We start from the raw sequence: 16,176 nt of genomic DNA, 5'->3' as shown, positions 1-16,176 counted from the left end.
ATGCAATCAATCATATTTTGCTAGGGGGATACCTCAGGGAAGGCTGCCTTGCTCCGACAGGGCTAGCCAGAGAAGAGTTGCTTTTAAATGCTGCCCTCCCTGCACCCCAGCCAGCGATGGCCAGCTTCGCCGAGATGCAACATCCTCGATAATGAGAGATTTCATGGGAAAAGGCATTCAAGGCAAAGTTGTATCAAGGAGAATTATAATATTTCACATTTATATAGTGCTTTAGGTGCTACCCATTATTACTGTTCTTTAAAATATTTGTATCCTACTTTTCAGCTCAAACGTCCTTCTCCGACCTGCACACACAATTCTGTAGATTGGAAAGGCTATGCAATGTGATAAGTCAAAATGGGGTTAGTCTGCATTTCCTTTCCTCACTCAATCTCACACCCACCCCTACTTCATTGTAACATGACTAAAGCCAGTCCACTGAACTTGTCATAAGGAAGTAACCCTGGGCCACAGCCAGTCACTCTCATTGCACAGGACCGGCTATATTTCCTAATAAGGCTTTTTAAGAAAAACAAAAGAAGGGAAAACCAATGGTTATTTCCTACAGCCTTCTCAATGAGTTTCTCTACACTATACTTTTGACACGTGTTCTTCACGTGTCGGGAGACACAATGTTAGCTGGGAAGCATAGTTTTAAGTGACAGAGCCTGCAGAGATCACTCCGGAGGGGACGAATACTCTCACAGCCCTCCGCCGCCGCTGGTGTTTCTCCTTCCAGAGCCTTTGCCTTGCTGAGGCTCAGTTAATTCAAAGTTATAAGCAGCAAGGGCGGCAGGGGAAAAGCTCCAGAAGGGGAGATAGTCTGGCACACTAGAGGCTTGCAATTCTAGGACACTTTCCTGCAATCCAAAGTTGCAATCCTAGGGACACTTCCTTGGCAGTAAACCCCATTGAATAACATGGGACTTACCTCTACATAGTCCTTTTTAGGACTGTTACCCAAGTTCCCCAAAAGTTGGCTGTGTGGAAGGGAATTGGGTATGGATTGCAATGGTCTGGCTATTTCTCAGATCAGAGCTGCCCCCTCCCTGCAGGCTGCTTTCAGACGAAGCAGGAAAAGGGATTGGCAGGCACAATACAAGCTATTTCCCTCTTGCTAGTGCTAATAGTGGCTCGGGGTGGTGGTGGCACTTCTGATCAAGGTAACAACTAGAGAAGTACCCTCCCCTTTCCATAATGTCAAGGCTCCATTCCATATTGTCCCCTCCCAGCTGCTTCTAGAAGTTCAGTTGTACATCGGAGATCCAGTCATGTATAATTTGCATCATGTACAAACAGGGCTTTTTTCCAGCTGGAACGCGGTGGAACGGAGTTCCGGAACCTCTTGAAAATGGTCACATGGCTGGTGGCCCCGCCCCCTGATCTCCAGACAGAGGGGAGTTGAGATTGCCCTCCGCGCCGCATGGGGTGGGGCCACCAGCCATGTGACCATTTTCTCCAAGGGCAACCCACTGAGTTCCACCACCTCTTTTCCCAGAAAAAAAGCCCTGTGTGCAAACATATCTTTTTTAACTGTCCAAAACACAGGAAGATCAGATTGGAAACTATTAGTCCATTGATAGAAAAGTTTCTGGGCAGATCAAATAAAACTAAGCTTGATTATCTCCTGTAAGACAGAAACCATCAGACAACCCGGCAGGTGGCTAGATTTTGTGCCCAGGTCTGTAAGCTCTGAAAATCTGAATTTAGCAGTTTGAATAAGTATTAATTGTCCTCGTAGATAATTATATTTTTATGGTGTAATATCCATTTTTATGCTTTACTTTTATTAACCAATTTTAATGGGATTTTTGGATTGCTTTTACAATACGTCTTTGTTTGAGCTGGTTAATGACTGTAACAATAAAATTATTATAGCCTGAATTCTCCCTAGAAGCTAAAATAACAAAACTGAGGTTATCGAACTTTGGTCACATGATGAGAAGACAAGATTCTCTGGAGAAGTCAATAATGCTAGGAAAAGTGGAAGGCATTAGGAAAAGAGGAAGACCTAAAACGAGATGGCTTGACTCAATCAAAGAAGCCACGTCCTCCAGTTTGCAGGATCTGAGCAAGTCTGTTAATGAGAGGACATTTTGAAAGTCTTTCGTTCGTACGGTCAACATAGGTCAGAGGCAATTTGACAGCACATACACATAGTTTGGACATCCTATGTCTCTAAACTGATTAGCGCCGGAAACATGTAAGAGGAACACGCAGTTGATTTTAATGTATTGCAACACAGTTTTGTTCAAAAGTTTTCCTCTGCTAGTAATAGAGACCCCACTGAAACAGAGAACTTTTCTAAATAATTCCTAGCCATACAAAAGAGTCAGTGTGGTGTACTGGTTAGAGTGTCAGACTCAGATCTGGGAGATCCAGGTTTGAATCCCCACTTTGCCATGGAATTTTGGTGGATAACCTTGGGGGAATTCACCCTCTTTCAGCCTAAACTACCTTACAGGGTTGTTGTGAAGATAGAATGGAGTAGAGGAGAATGATATAAGCTGCTTTGGATCTCATAGGAGAGAAAAGGAGGGGTATAAAGTAAATTTTTTTTAAAAAATCGGTACTTAATACTATATTTTTATTGCCAGTTTAACAGGCTCCGATCTGGTGGAACTTTCTGTTGGAGGAAACTAGGGCCCGGATGGATTTGTTATCTTTCCACCGGGCCTGCAAGACGGAGATGTTCCGCCAGGCATTTGGTGGGGGCTAGGCTGTCCTCTCGCTGGCCATACCACTGAAGACCATCCACCACCCATGCGGGAGCTCAAGTGTGGCGCAGGGCATGATGTAAGAGCCAAGCCCTGCGCCTAAAGTGCTGTATTTTAATATTTATATCTGCCAATTGAAATGCAATAAATAAATAAATAAATAAATAAATAAACAAACAAACAAACAAATAAATAAATAATAAAACATGGTAAAAGCAATAGTGATTATGAAAGTGGAGCTACTCTGTAAGTTTGGATGAGCATGAAATGTGCCAGTTTTAGATATTTTATTTCCTGTGGTTGTGCAGCCATCCACGTTCACAAATGTTTCTGTTAAGGCATTCCTTTTGCTGAGCGTAGTTCACTTTGTTTCACCTTAGCCCAGCCTCGTGTTTTTTTTAAGGCTGCCATTCTGCATCAGTTTCATTCTTTTATTGTGGGAGGAAGCAGGACAAGAGTTCCATTTCCCTAAAGCATAAAGTTAAATAGAGTGAACTGGGAAGTTTCTAAAAAGTAATTGAGTGAGCTCACCCATGCGACCATTTTTAAGTGACTTAAATCTAAAGTGTCTCTCGTCTCAAGTCGGAAATGGATCTTTACAATTTTGGAGAGCAATGTTCTGGCTCATTTGGAGCTCTAATCACAAGTGGGGGTGGAATTTGTGCATAAGAATGTAGTTTTTAATCACAGGATTATTAAACTTTTTTAAAAAAAATCTTCAGTTCTTAAACCACCCAGAATCTGAACCAATGGGGAAAAAAATCAACAAAGACCCCACATTTTCAGAGGAAAAGAGGATATTAATCCACTGGTTTTGTCCCAGAAGCATTACAGATATTTCTTATTTTTCAGGCGGCCAAAGGCGTCATTTGGAAAGTATATCTTCTGCTACATCTTTATTGGCAAGGTGTAAAGAATGACTGCAAATGAATCAAAATTCAATTTGGTTTTAGAGGTGGGAATAAAATGATCAGCACTCAAAACACCAACTCTTTCTCTGATACATGAATAAAGTGGAGATGAAGGGGGCTGGGAACAATGCCGTTCTCCAGTCCTAAGCTGAGTTACGCCTTGTTAGCCCATTGACTTCAATAAAGGGTATTACTTCTCCAAGGATGATTGCACTGTAAATCTCCTTATTTTCTGTTCCAGGCCTCCTCTGTTCCTCACTTCCTGTACCCCTCTTTTTTCTTCTGCCTGCCCTGCCACTCCTTTGGATCAGCTCAGCCAATAGAAAATAAAGAGCCTTCTGTTTACTGTGTCCCTCTGTGACATCACAGCATCCCTACCAATCAATGTCAAAACCTTCACTGTTCCCGCCAACATGAATTCCATCATCAATTGCAATGTATGTTGCTTTTGGGGAAGGTAAAAGTGTAATCTTGCATGCTTTTGTGAAGTGCAATCTTTAAGCTTCAGAAAGAAAAGAACAATCCCTCCCCCATATTGTTTTATAATGGGAGGAAATATTTTTACCTTACTTCCATTATGGAGACCCCTCCTGCCCTCCAACTCATAAATAAGATGAAGAAGGATTCTTTGGTGCTTAAATTTAATGGTGACCCTACTTTCCACAGAGAACTGGGTTTTAAGGCAAGCTGAGCTTCAAAGGGAATGTGAATGGAGGTCCTTCTCCAAACCATCAAGAATGAATCAAACAATGAATTCCATGGGGTTTCCCCGCTCCCCAAATCTAAATGCACACAAAAAGGAGCATATGAAATTGCAGTCTAAATCTGGCTGCATGTTATCCCCAAAGAGAGAAACAAACTCTATAACCATTTCCTTCTGAGCTCACGGCTCATGATTCCAAAGTCTGATCCTACAAATTAAATCACTTTGTAACTACATGAAATCTCAGTAACACTCCCCCTTCTCATATTTCCGGTTACTCTTTGAGAAACAAGAATGTTTGTGAACATTCCATGACATCATATTCTTGTCAGGCTGAAAGTTGACATAAATAGCTGGTGAGGAGGTATATTGTTTTTTGTTTGGAAGCCCTGCAAATATTTATATCTTTCTTTCTGAGGTCTGGTTCTTCTGAGGTAGACAACAGAACCCCAGTCCCAACATGCCCAAGAAGATGTCAGTTAAATAGTTTGGGACCACATTATCTGAAGGATCATTGATCCAGAGGAGTTAGCCATGTTAGTATGTAGTAGCAAAACAGTAAAGAGTCCAGTAGTGCCTTTAAGACTAACCAACTTTACTGTAGCATAAGCTTTCGAGAACCACGGCTCTCTTCGTCAGATTAAGACTAACCAACTTTACTGTAGCATAAGCTTTCGAGAACCACAGTTCTCTTCATCAGATGCATCTGATGAAGAGAATTGTGGTTCTCAAAAGCTTATGCTACAGTAAAGTTGGTTAGTCTTAAAGGTGCTACTGGTCTCTTTACTATTTTGAAGGATCATCTTCTTCCATATTTTCCTAGCCCTCCTTTAAGATCTTCATATTTATCTAAAAGCCCTCTGTTTTCTTAGAGTGATGTTTAGCCAAGAATTTTTACTTTTGCCCTCTCTTACAGATTCTTGGGTCAAAAGCACCCTAATCTAAAGGGACACCCATGTTCCTCATCCACAGGGGACTTTGCAGATGAAATACAGACAGGACATGATCAGGCACGTTCAGATCTAATATATTAGCTGGTGAGGACATTGATTCTTCCATGAAATGAAGCCTAGAAATATAGCAACCTCCATCTAGCAAGGGAGACTAGGGAGGGGCCGTGGCTCAATGGCACAGCATCTGCGTGGCATGCAGAAGGTCCCAGGTTCACTTCCCGACCTCTCTAGTTGGAAAAAAAAAACAGGTAGGAGGTGATATGAAAGATCTCCACCTAGGACCCTGGAGAGCAGCTGTCAGTCTGAGGGCCAAGCTACAAGTGACGGATGACACAGGTTGGACACTTGTCAGCTTCCCTCAAGTTTTGATGGGAAATGTAGGCAGCTTGGTGGAATGTTGGACAAGTGACAGTTGAAAAGTCCATTGGAAAGCAGCCGGAGAGCCAAGCTGCAAGACCAGGACGCCTACATTTCCCATCAAAACTTGAGGGGAGCTGACTAGTGTCCAACCTGTGTCAGGCGTCACTTGTAGCTTGGCCCTGAGTAGACAATGCTGACCTGAATGGACCAATGGTTTGATTCAATATAAGACAGCTCCATGTGCTCAACTGGTTAAAGCTCTGCCAAAACACCCCCATCGAGGGGTGCACAGACCCATCTTTAATAGCCAGCCACCCCTTCAGGCTGTCCAGTACGATCTTGCTACATACACACACAATTGTTCTTAATGCACTGTCCCTCATATATTTTTGCGCTTACTTGGATATATTCTTTTAAAGGTGTGGGGGAACAGTAATGTTATTTTCCTTGTCAGTTCAGCATGGACTTGCCAAGGAGTAAGCCAACAGGTCAGCCTGGATGGCCAGGAAAAAAATCCAAGGTGGTGAAGGGGAAAAGAGTTGTATTCCTGCCTGCACTGACCCATTAGCACCCTACCTCAGTAGCTGGGCTTGTTTGGCAGCAGCAGTGGTAGCCCTAAAATCCAGACAATAAATGGGGAAGCAGAGAGAAGGAGGGAAGGAAAATGAAGGAAATAACATGATGATGTTAAAAAATCTGCAGTCCTCTAAAGAGAGTTGCAGTAGCATAGAGTGGAAATACACATTTCTTGGAGATGCTCAAGTGTAGTCCTCAATTTATGTGCAGGCTGTTCTTGCTTGGCGCACATGCATGCCACTTTCATGGGAGCTCTCTTTGTGTGATTGGGTCTGCAAGTGAGTCCAGAGGGCAAAGTGCTAATTCAGCTCTGTTTTCACTGTGAGAACAAGTCCTGTAGGCTCCTTTGAATTGCCAATTTGCATTTCTTTAAGGTGTGAGAAAGTCTCAAGATCTGCATTTCAAGGAATCGATGTGAGAGGTGGGGGAAATTACAATACTTTTAGGAGCTGAGGAGGAGCTGATATCGAACTTGTAAATGTACTCATGTAGAGCAAATCGAAGTGTGACTATGTGAGCAAGTACTGGGGAAGTTGGAGGGGACACGTGTGAAATGAGATTCACTTGCGTATCCCTAGGTACTTGGTAATGTGTATTTCCACCCTCAGTGTTTAAGTTCACAGAGAGCTGCTGTAGCTTAGTGGATAAGTGGTTGGGCTGTGAATCAGCATTCTGCTGGTTCAAATCTTACTACTGCCATGAGCTCAGCAGATGGCCTTGGGTAAGCCATGCCTCTCAGCCCCAGCTCCCCAGCTGTTTTGTGGGGATAATAATAACAAACCACATAGTTCACTGCTCTGAGTGGGACACTAACCTGTCAAGAAGAGTGGTATATAAACATAGTTATTATAGAACCATTTAGATTTTATAAAGCAGGATCAAGTCAAAGAAGATAGTTTATTAATCTGGATGCTCAGCTGTGATGTTGCATGGACACAGTAATTTGCACACTTGGAAGTAAGTCTCCTTGAATTCTGTGGGCCCTACTTTCCAAGCAACCAGGCGCAAGAGCAGGCTGTGAGAGTTTGCACCTCCATGGCATACGACAAAAGTGTAAGTGGGCCTGGAATGGAATGGAATGGAATGGAATGGAATGAATTCTCGCCAAGGACTTTGCAGATATTAGCCATATCAGCAGCTGTGCAATCCCCACTGCGGAAAGAACTGTTTTGATTTTGTGTAATCCGTCCCCGAAAGTGTTGGAAATGTTACAGGCAAGACTGATGTTGGAGCTCCAATTTGCAAGCGGTGCCAGCTGGAAGAGGCCAAGAGCAAGGGAATTCCCGCTTGACTGTTAAAAATAAAGATATTAGGATATAATGTCATGGAGTGCCGTTTGGAGCTACTGGAGAAAAATGCACACATGTGACACCCCTACCTTTTCAAGGGTTGCAAAATTCATTATACCATTGTTTACATTAATCAATTAAATGTTTTTATTGAATTACCTGGGTATATTAAGAAGATTTTTTTTTAAAAAAAAAATTTTGACACACAACATATATATATATATTTTAAAAACCCTGCAAACTGCAGGCACCATCTTAGAAGAGGCATTCTCTCCTAGATGTGGGATCAGAAGTATCTGCTATGTTTGCTGTATCTCTTGATAAAATAAAATAATAATACTGATATTAATATTGGAGGTATAGTCCTATGAAGTTGAAGGTGCTTGGTATGTTTAGCCTGGAGAGGAGATGACTGAGAGTTGATATGATAACCATCTTCAAGTACTTGAAGGGCTGTCATATAGAGGATGGTGCGGAGTTGTTTTCTGTAGCCCCAGAATGTTGGACCAGAACCAGCGGGTTGAAATTAAATCAAAAGAGTTTTCGACTAAATATTAGGAAGAACTTCTTGACAGTTAGAGCGGCCCATCAGTGGAACAGGCTTCCTCGGGAGGTGGTGGGCGCTCCTCTTTTGGAGGTTTTTAAGCAGAGGCTAGATGGCCATCTGACGGCAATGCTGATTCAGGGAACCTAGGCAGATCATGAGAGGGAGGGCCGGAAGGGTTACATCAGTGCTTAGTTCTCGTGGCCCCTTCTTACATGCCCGGGTTAATGCCAATCGCCACTTTGGAGTCAGAAAGCAATTCTTCCGAGGCCACTCTGGCTTGGGATCCTGGAGGTATTTTGCCATCTTCTGCGCATGGAGCAGGGGGTCCCTGGGGGTATGGGGGGTAGTTGTGAATTTCCTGCAATTGTGCAGGGGGTTGGACTAGAAGTCCCTGGAGGTACCTTTCAACTCTCAGATTCTATGATCTGTATGGAGCTTTCAGTGTCCAAAAAGATTTTACACACATTATCTATCTTGTTAGTAATCCTTACAACAGCTCTGAAGGCAGGTCACTGTTGTTCTCCCTGTATTGCAGATGGAGTGAGCTGGGGCTGAGATACAGTGACTTGCCTACAGCCACCTACTGAGCTGTTACACGGAAACTAGCTAATCAAAAAAAAAATCCAACAACTAGATATTCAAGAGCGAGTACCAGTTTCAGACTCCTAAAAACCACTGGTTGGTTCACTCCCCTTTCAGGCACAGATCGGACGAATCACTCCCCTCATTGCCCTGCCTGCCCCCACCCCCAAATAATTAATGACAAACCAGAATGATGGTCATATCAGTAGTTTTTTTACAGTTCTCAGATATCCCAAATAATACAGAACGGCATGGCCAATGAGATCGAGGAGGATCCTGCTTTTTTAATAGTTTTGCAGAATGTGTAAAATGGAATGTACAGGAGGAATTTTTATAAAAGGAACTGGGTCTTAAGTTTTAATGCCTGCAAAATGTCTTTATTACATTATTTATTGGACTGTATGATACTGTTTTATTGCATTGCTTTTAATTTTGTAATCCACCTTGAGTCTCGGCATGAAAGGCAGATTATAAATGAAGTAAGAAAGTCAATAAATAAATCTGAAATTATTCTGTTTGGATTCAGAGCATGACTAATATTTATTTATTCAAAGTGGTTATTATCCTGTTCTCCCAATAAAAATATGCTTGGGAGGATGTTTATTAACATTAAAAATCTTTTCAAGCATATTTTCACACAAAATATATTCAAGACTGGGCATGCTCAGGTTAGCTCTTAAATACTTACCCCTCCCCAAGACACAGTCCAGTTACTCTGCAAATTTTATGTGGCGGTGCTAGATAAATGTATATTTATTGTTGGGAAGGTTTTAAAATACACAGTTAATATCTTTATGTTGAAGTTTCCCAAATCAAATCACATAATATTATTTTTAAACATTTCATCTCCCTAAAATGGAACACCCTTGCAAATATTATAGAACAGTGAAAGAGGTGGATATTATGCTTATACAGCTTAAAATACCACAATGAGGGAGAGAGGAAAGATTTTTTGGCACATTTTGGTTGTAAGGAAGCAAGAAAAACTAAACAGTTTTAATCTTCAGTGGACAAACGGTTTTTAAAAACAAACTTTTGTTCAGATATGACAGTGCCAAGAAGCGCTTTCAAAAATTATTCCCATCCCCTGCTTTTTGCTTCCAGAAGCCAAAAAATAAAATGAAATCTGGATAGATTTTGCGGTGAGGCATCCCCGAACAACTGGTACACACTATGACATTGTATTCCTCCGTTCTTTTTTTTAAAAAATGAAGAGATGTAAGTTTACTAAACAGAGAACAACAGGTCAAAGAGAAGCAAGAAATATTGCAAAGCTGAAACATTCTTGAATCTGCAGAAAAGAATGACTTTCACAACGTGCGGAGAAGCATCTCCATTCTGCATTTCTTGCTGTTGCAAATGCGGAGGCAACGCATTGGCAATAAAAGCATCCATGTGGGGTCTCCATTCACTTTCTTCTTTCGGGCACCATTTCCCTTGCATTTTTTCCCTGTCACTATGCCACCAGAAGGTTTTTTTGAGGGGTTAAAAAAAATCCCATTGATTGCTATTATGCTTCATGCTGCAATACAGCAGGATCTGAGTCCAGTAGCACCTAAGAGACAAAAAAGATTTTCAGAGTTGATCCCCAAGATGCAAGATCCTCAATTACAACTGGTCTCCAGGGCACAGAGATCAGTTAACCTGGAGAAAATGGCTACTTTGGGGGGTGGACTTTATGGGCTTATGCTATGCCAAGGTCCTTTCCCTCCCCACTTTCTCCAGGTTTCTCCAGGTTTAACCTCCTAGATCTTCAGGAATTTCCCAACTTGGAGCTGGCAGCCCTATTCCTGGCACAGCCAGATCATGACAGCTACCTATCTGAAACTATATGCTATGGTGTGGTTATGGTTCTGGCGTGATTGCAAATCATGGTTTTGGTGCTACGAAACGAGCTTGGGATTCGGGAACTCTTGCTCTCATTTATTTCCAACTCACTCAAGGAGATGTTAATAAAAATGTTTTGATTTCACTGATAACATGTTTATCAATTTAATCAACATTCACAATGTTCAGGTTATATCACAGACCTTGGTTCTTATCTCTAGACAGGGGGAAGATGTTTGCTGTCATTTCTTCAGGGGGACAATAGTGCAGCTTGACAACACCTTGCTCTTGAAGTTCCCTTACACACTGCTGTCAGATTCCAATGTGCCTTGGGCATGTGGTGTTCCTTCTGAAAGAGAAAAGGCTATACAGCTGTTGGTACAGTGTACTGGACGTCTGAGTTACATATGCCACAGGGGGTCACTTGGAGCTGGCTATGCATAAGTTAAAATCCACTGCATTCTGAGCACAAATTTGTGACTGCACAATCAGCATGTACTATGCCATTCAAGTTGACATATGACCAGAACTCGCTGGAACAAATCACGATTCCCAGGTAGACACAAAGAATTTGCCATCTAATTTAGAACACTCAATGAACATGTTGGGCTTTGGGGGTTCAGAATGGGAGAAAAAGCAGGAAAGGTTGGGATCAGGGCTTTTTTTCAGCTGGAATGTGGTGGGATGGAGTTCCGGCACCTCTTGAAAATGGTCACATGGCCGGTGGCCCCGCCCCCTGATCTCCAGACAGAGGGGAGTTTAGATTGCCCTCCATGCTGCTCCAGCGGCACGGAGGGCAATCTAAACTCCCCTCTGTCTGGAGATCAGGGGGCGGGGCCACTGGCCATGGGACCATTTTCGCCGAGGGTCATTTAAACTTTAAAAAACTCCCCCCTTATTCCAGCTGACCCAAAGTGATGTCATTGTGCGGTCCTGAGTTCCACCACTGAGTTCCAGTACCTCTTTTCCCAGAAAAAAAGTCCTGATTGGGATACTAAAGAGATAAATTACACAGCTTTCTCTACCCCATACTAGCATCTAGACAATCAAGGAAATGCTTCTTTTGCCAGTTAATTTTTTTTTCTGTCAGGTGGGGGTGAGCCATAGAAAAGCACTGCACCAAATATTTACAATTCCGTTTGGAAACATTTTGAATGTTCAACAAACCAACCCCCTTTTTAACATCCAAGGGTGCCGCTTGGCATTTGCAAACAAACCATCTGAGCAGGGGACTGCCACCCTCAGGTTATTTTCTGAGGTTCCCCAAATGAACGGACTCGTTGTAGAGCCCGAAACTGCAAAAGATCCCACTGTTGAAAATTATAAGCGACTGCCAAACAGAAACAGACTTATAACCACTGCAGGGTTGCCCAAATCAGGATTATGCGATGATGCCAAGATTACAATTTGGAAAGGATGGTTTCAATCAACTGCGTCGCCTTCTGGATCTGCTGGCTTGAGGTATGCAAAACGATCACGAAGATGTTGTATTCCTTTCAGAATTTTAAGGGAAAGGTTCAGAAATGAAAGATTTCTGTGTTAAGTCCAGAGCCGGACGGGTTACAAGCTTGATGCAACCACTTCAGAATTCAGAAAGGGGCTTTAGATCTCCTTTTTAAAAACTCATTGCACTTGGAAAACTAGCTGCCTCTCACATACCAGGTAGAGGCTGGCATGGCACTTAATTTTTATGGCACAGGGTATCCAAATATTCTTCCTATGGTAACCAGTGGGAAACTGGAAGGTCAGGCATGGTATCTAACCAGGGTATCTGAGAAAGGGAGCTTGACTCTTGAAAGATTATACCTTGGAAATCTTGTTGATGTTTAAGCTGCTACTGGACTTGAATCTTGAAATGTACCACTTCAGTTTGGTGTACCACTTCAGCCAGTTTGGTGTATGGTTAAGAGTGCGGGACTCTAATCTGGAGAACCCAGTTTGATTCTCCACTCCTCCACTTGAAGCCAGCTGGGTGACCTTGGGCCTGTCACAGCTCTTTTAGAGCTCTATCAGGCCCACCCACCTCACAGGGTGATTTTTGTGGGGATAATAGTGGCATACTTTGTAAACTGCTCTGAGTGGGTGTTAAGTTGTCCTGAAGGGCGATATATAAATCGAACGTTGTTATTATTATTAGACTATGCTCCTAAGTACAAATTCCCCACATATTGAAAACTAGGATGTCAGAAAGAGAACCAGGTTAAAGCCCTCGTTTGCACTGCAATGGCCAACTTGTGTCAGGGCTGTACCACTTCAGACTGCAGATCATGATCCTGGGATCCAATTTCCTTTACGTTGCCTCCATGAAACTAGTCTAGCTGCAAACAAGTTTCTAGTTTGGCTCCCCCCTCAACAGGACACATCAGTGGTAGAGTCCAGCAAGAGGTATACAACAGGATTCTTCTGATGATGTCACTTAAGATGATTTTTAGTCACAGGACCGGTCTACTCATGCAGTAGAATGAGGTGGCAGAATCCTGAGGTGGACTCACTGGATTGTACCACTTTGGACTGCAGGGGGTGTGGGCCATTTTATTAATGTAAATTAATAAATTTACATTAATAAATAAAATTTACTTTTCCATGTAAATTTTTTTCTAAAAAAGCACATGAGGGTGAAAGGTTATAGGCGTGTCCACTACTTGCTTGCTAGGTTCTGATTTGGAGGGAAGAGGATTTGCAGGTAGTTAATTAGGAAAATGTTAAAATGGCATTCCTCACCCGCAGGCTGAAGTGGTACAGTCCATCCAATTGTACCCCATAGGTTCATTTTGTATGATGTCTAACATTCAGTTTCACATTGCAAGCCTGCCTTTTCTGGGACCTGAAACTATATTAATATTCTCTCATAGGGAAATGAGTGTTTTTTTTAAAAAAAAAATTATTATTGAATATGAAATTTTTAAACATCCAAGTTCAAAACATTGTTTTTCTTGGAGGCCTCTGTGGCTTTTCATTATGGTGGAACCCTGACGTTGCGTAACGGAGAAGTATCCACTTACACATCTGGGCGGGTGGAAGTGAAAGACTAATGAATCTCGGTGAAGCAAACTGACTGCATCTGGTATGTGTGTGGTGTGTGTGTTGGTGAAAAGTTTCCAAATTAAATATATATGTATATAGTTCTAACACAGAACTGCTTAATAAAACCATGGTGGCGAGGGGGCGGGGGGAATGATTGCTTGCCCTGGCCTTTCATACAGAAAATCTGTAGGATATTCCAAGGGTCAAAAACAAGTAGGTTAGTCTTCAAGCCCCTTTGCCCTCAGCCAGCAGAAAGGAGGCTGAGGTCACCTAGTTCCTTCTGCTTGGAGCAGTGGTTAAGAGCGGCAGGACTGTAATCTGAAGAACCAGGTTTGCTTCCCCACTCCTCTACTTGCTGACCTTTGGACAGTCACAAGAGCTCTCTCAGCTCCACCCATCTCACAGGGTGATTGTCATGAGGATAATAATAACAGCACATGTTGTAAACCATTCTAAGTGAGTGTTAATTTGTCCTGAAGGATAGTATATAAATTGAATGTTATGTTATGGTATTATCCCATTTGTATTCTGCTCTTTCATCAAGTGTCTCCGACGGGCACATATGGTTCTTCTTTTTTCCCTTTTATCTTCACACTGTGAGGTAAGTAAGGCTGTCACCTGAGCAAGAGTCATGATTGAGCAGAGATTTGAACCCAGGTTGCATCCTAAGCAGAAGTTAATTTGAGTGTTTCTAAAACCAAGTTTCCGTAGTGCTTTCCTACATCTGTTTTAATAACCACAAGTAACAGGGAATCATGCTTCATTTCCAGAGAAGGGACATGAAAATTTGTGACTGCATCCAATAAAACTACCTTGTGCACAAAAGTTACCCGCTCCTGATCTGGGGAAGCAGTCATGAAAAACACATTAACGGATTCTTTCAAGGCCTTGTAATTTGAATGAATCAACTAAGTGTCATTTTATTAATTCATAGCATCTCAAGATGAAGAAATGTTTTAAAATGTAATCAGTGATTAGTAAAGTTTATTTACTTCTGTTGAACTGTTGCAATCTTGCAAGCTGTTTGCAAACTGTTGCAGTGTGTTGCAATCTTACAGTAAAATCTACAGATTTTTTTAAAAGATAGAAAGAACAAAGAATATAAAAGAACAAAAGAAAGCCAACCTCAAAAGATAAAAAAATGTGATTAAAACAACATTAAATTTTGAATTTCGTTCCCATAAAAACAAGTTAAAGTATGAGTTTGAGTAATTTACTACCAAGTTGGATGTGCTTTAGCTGAAATTGTCTTTGCTGCTAATGCACAGAGGGAAACCATGTGAGCTACATGGGGGGTCGGTCTGTATTGGATAATAAATAAGTTATTTTCTCTGTCTCCAGGTTAAAATAGAAGCACAAAAGTTATATCTGCGTTCAGAGTAAAGAGAACAATACAATACAGAATGTGTGAGATCCTCTAGTTCTAGAGTTTCACAAGCACATAAGCACTGAGCCACTGATGTTTGGGTATAGGCTGATTCCACACACGTTGGATAATGCACTTTATCAATCGTTTGAGGTGGATTTTTTGTTCCGCACACGAAAAAATCTGTTCCAAATGATCTATAAAAAGGATTGGAAGTGCATTATCCAACATGTGCGGAATCAGCCATAGTGGCCATTTTTCACGGCTATCATCGTAATTTGAAAACAGATGGCCAGAAAAGGCCAATCCAAATTTATATAAAGTAATTCTGGACAAATAGTAGCTTTATTGTGGTTTTATTTTAAGCAGCTTATATCGTAAAAAAAATGGAACCAGACATTTCATTTATTTCATTTACAGTCAGTGACCATTAAGACTCATCATCAAGTGGTTACAACGATTCCCCCCAAAATGGGAAACACATTAAGTTTCTGATATGTAAAATATAGAATATAATAAAATACACATTTAAAACATTAAAATTGATAATATCATACTAAAAAGGAGGCAGATCTCTATGTACAGCCTCATTGTTTGCTAGGAAATATTGTCGCCTAAACACAAAACTGTAAGCCTAGTAATAGATGAGTTCTCATCTATCAAAAATTTCTCCAAACAGGCCTCATCTGTAGAAACTTTAATGCTCTCCTTCGCTTAGAGACAGGCCAAATGAGAATTGAGGCTAGAATCTTCTTGCTATCTGAACCAGATATAATTTGCTTATCTATCACAGCATCATGGTTAAATATCCAGCCTCAAAAGAAGGAAGGAAGACTGCGGCAACAAGCGAACAGCAAGTGAACAGCAAATCCAGCAGGGAACACATGTAAGTTTAATCGCGTGGAGAACACGTGTAATTCGTAATGTCTGTTTCGGCTCAAAGTTTAATGCCAGCCTGAAGATATACTGGAATAGAATTGTGTTATAACCTGCCGCCCAATTTTTATTTTTCTACACTTTAAAAAAGTCATTGCTCTTCTAGCGGGCTGGCTGGAGCATTCTTCAGTTTTCTCCAATGATTAATTAGGAGAACATGCACTGAGTCCTGACTGAGGAAGACAAAGTTTAGCCTGCCGTAGAGAAGCTGGAGAACCATCTAAGCTTCTTCTCCATACAGTCGTTTAAAGTAGTTGTGAATGGATCATTGCAGCCACACTTTTCTAAACCCATTTATTTCAACGGTTTTAGAAAAGTGTAACTTTGCTTTGGCTTCTACAGTTTTGTTAAGTTTTCTCTCTCTGCTGCCCTCCATTCCTCTGGA

Source organism: Eublepharis macularius, chromosome 17, assembly GCF_028583425.1.
Source record: "Eublepharis macularius isolate TG4126 chromosome 17, MPM_Emac_v1.0, whole genome shotgun sequence".
Lineage (NCBI taxonomy): Eukaryota > Metazoa > Chordata > Lepidosauria > Squamata > Eublepharidae > Eublepharis > Eublepharis macularius.
This window is presented reverse-complemented; position numbering follows the sequence as displayed.